We start from the raw sequence: 3,420 nt of genomic DNA, 5'->3' as shown, positions 1-3,420 counted from the left end.
TGCTTTGTCTAGCGGGGAGAAAAAATATGACCGAACAGCGTCAACAAGCGACAAAAACCGTCGAAGCCCGCAGCGACCATTTCCAACTACCTGCTGTAATGGTGATTTGCATATTTATAGCGATCTAAACTCCATTCTCGTGCAAGTGCTCCCGCTCTGTCACGGAGCTGAAGTTTGATAACACTGCCGACAGACAACACTGGGATACGATATTTGCGCCAAAGATCGCATCAAACGGCGTAATTGGTTGGAGAGTTGTATCTAAATTCCCACGGCATAGTTCGCAAAATGGCTGCTAAATAGCACGCACCGTCTTCAACTAGAATTCGCATAAACAAAGTTGTGCCATTCCATTAAAGGATGCACAATCCTCAATGACTGAAGTAGATGCTTGCTTATCGTCTGATCATTATTGCGCAAGACGGAACGTTACAACCTTCCACAGTGCATCCGACATTCCGGCGGATTCGTAGCGGGTAATACAGCGAAATATACGAATCTATGAAAACGTTCAGACATCCGGAAAGACGGCGAGTACAGTGGATTCCGCTCGGGCAGGATCGCATTTCCCAAGTTAACGCACCGTTAGGCACGAATATCTCGCCGAATCGTGCCGTTCGGGAGGTTAACCCACTGCTGCGAGAGGATTCCTTTTACGAGCTGCAACCAAATCTCGAGTCGCATCGCGTGTCACTTCGGGGAAGCTTATCCATGCGTTTCTGTCCGTCGTACAAGCCAATCTTCGCATCACACGTAAGCGATGGGATTAGCGGGAAGAACGGGCAGTAAAATTTCACTTCTTTCCGTCTTGCGTGCGCGTGTGTGTCTGGGTGCTAAATGGATTGCGCGTATTTTTGGTTGCACCCGTAAGATGCTTTTATCCCGCGACTAAAAGCACGAACGAATGAACGGAGAAGCTGTTTTTTCCCGGGCATGACGATGACGATGATGACACAGCCACAAAGGGGGGACGCACGTCACGGGAAAACGTTTGATGAAATTGAAGGATGAGTGTTACGCCATCAAATCCTTGCCGAGTGAGAGTTCCTGAATGAGGTTAAAAAGTTTCCGATGTAAAAGACATACCGGCACGGTCGGAACGGAACGAGTTATGGTGCAGAAACTGAGCAAGAATTCCCTTTTTTTCATCCCTTTTCTCCTTGCCCAATATGTGCGTTTGCGATTTTTCCCTTTTCCGCAAGGAACCTTTTAACACTGGATCAAAAATTTATCGGTTCTTCTGCAAAGCGGGCAGAGCGAAAGTTCGTCAAAACTGATTACGAAATCTATTTCCTTTTCCTTGGCGAAGTTGTGTTTGGTTTGGCGTCGTTTTATTTTGTTTTTTACCCCTTCAACAGGGAAATGACAGCCAAAAGCTAGACGAGTGAGCAACCGGATGACAACATTGAAGCCAAAAGTTAAAGCATCGGTACAAATTATTCAGCTTTCACGCGACACAGAGCTTATCCACGTTAGCAGCGCTGACAAGCGAAACCGATACGATTGCAGTATCCGCAAAAGCGTAGCGCTACAGAAAGTTGCAGTAAAATCACGAAATGACGACACTCTCGATCCACTCAACTCTGTGTTCCTTCCTTGGCAATTCCCGCCCACACACACACACACAACCCCCCTCTGGCTCTCGGCTCCGGTACGGTGGCCCGGTAAAAGGTCATAAATCCTTTTTTATGACGCCAGAAGGACAACACCGTGGCACGCCATGCAACCGCGTCGAACCCCGATGATCGTACGCTCGTTTTTCCGATGGAAACCGTTCGAAACGGCAGGCGCTGAGGATGCTGCCATTTTACGACGGATGAAAGTGACAGAAAAGTGTTGTAAATGAAGTTGATCCCCTCGATCTCCGTGTCGTGCCGTCCCCAGGCAACGGGGGCAAGAACACGAGAAAAAAAACGGTGATGCAGAGCAAGATTCAGCTCGTGCGATGCCAGACGCTGCTGATGGCCATCGGAAGGATTTCGACACAACGGGGTGCCAAAACCGAAACTAGCGCCAGGATGAAATCGTTGTTGCTTGATTAAAATTTTAACTGACTTAATTAGATATTAAATTAAATTTATTTCTAAAGCGTAACATTACACCCAACAGTGGAACAGCAAAAACCCCCGGTGAAAGCCCGGTTGGAAAAATGTCACCCAGCCAAGGATAAACCGCATTCGCCCGGGAGTGGGTAGCTCGGTGGGTGGGGCTTGGCTTAAGCTTGGCTCGGCCACACAAGAGATACCCTTAAAACTTAGTTTATGACAGTTCGTCTCGTTGTTTGCCTCAGCCAGTTTGACGCAGTGGGTACGTTTTCCCATCGTCAATTCTTCCGGTTTCGGGAGAGGCCTTTTATCACCGCGTCGTCCGTGTCCGTGTCGTCGGACCACAGCAAATTGCACCAAGCGAAACGTGCGACCAGCTGATTATAATGATGATAATAATGTTCTTCGGTGGCCATTTCTGCCCCAAAATGGGACGGAGAACGTGGGTGGATGAAACCGGGCTGGAACGATTTCCATGCCCTTGACCGATGCGCTGCCGACCATTTTATTTAGCGAAGGTGGCTAGTGATACTACAAATCACAGCCCTCCTACTGGCTGCCCATGAAGACCATGAAGAGTAATATCGCGCATTTACAAATCACGCCGCGCCAGCGGGTATGCTTTTATGGCGCTGATCTCGTTATCGATGTGGCGTATGATTACTTTAAAGTTTTATCATTGGAAACGACGTACGATCTCCGGGCGGCGAGTAGGAGTGAGATGGCGGATCATAAAACGGATAATAGCCAACAATCTTGTCCAGCGCAACGAAACGTGAGCCGGATTATTGGGCGCGGGAATAAAAAGGTGCAATGGCTGGGCGACCGTCGAGATTTACGCCCGGTTCCGTTGATGAGAATGGAATTTGCTTGTGTTTACGAAAGTAGCTTTGGAATTTTATTGTAAATATATTCTTCGTTTACGGCGCTACGTTTCACTGTTTTACTCGCTGGTAATAAAAGCTGCGAAAGGACATCGGTGTTTTGTTGTGTGTATGTCAGTTCCGAGTAAGGAGCAGTTCTTAAAAGGGCTCAGGCTGTAATCAAAACGTCGAACTATTAGGTAATTTCATTAAATTCCAAGGAATAGCTTTGGAGGGCGATAGCTCATGACAATAGAAGACACCACTAGACAGGAAAATGCCAATGCTCCCTTTTTCCTCCTGAACTCCTGAAGACAGTGGTGGGTGTAACACTTTGAGTTATTACTTTATGCAAGCATAATGTAATCCTTCTGATGGTGGACTTGCTGCAGGAGAAAGTGATCAGAATACGCACGAGAACGCCCGAGATACCACCGACACCGGGCGACCGGTCAGGTAACCGCTCTAATCGACCATATTGTGCACTAGCGTAATTGACATCGTAACGAGAG

Source organism: Anopheles moucheti, chromosome 2 (assembly GCF_943734755.1).
Source record: "Anopheles moucheti chromosome 2, idAnoMoucSN_F20_07, whole genome shotgun sequence".
Taxonomy (NCBI): Eukaryota; Metazoa; Arthropoda; class Insecta; order Diptera; family Culicidae; genus Anopheles; species Anopheles moucheti.
Note: the sequence above shows the minus strand (reverse complement) of the source record.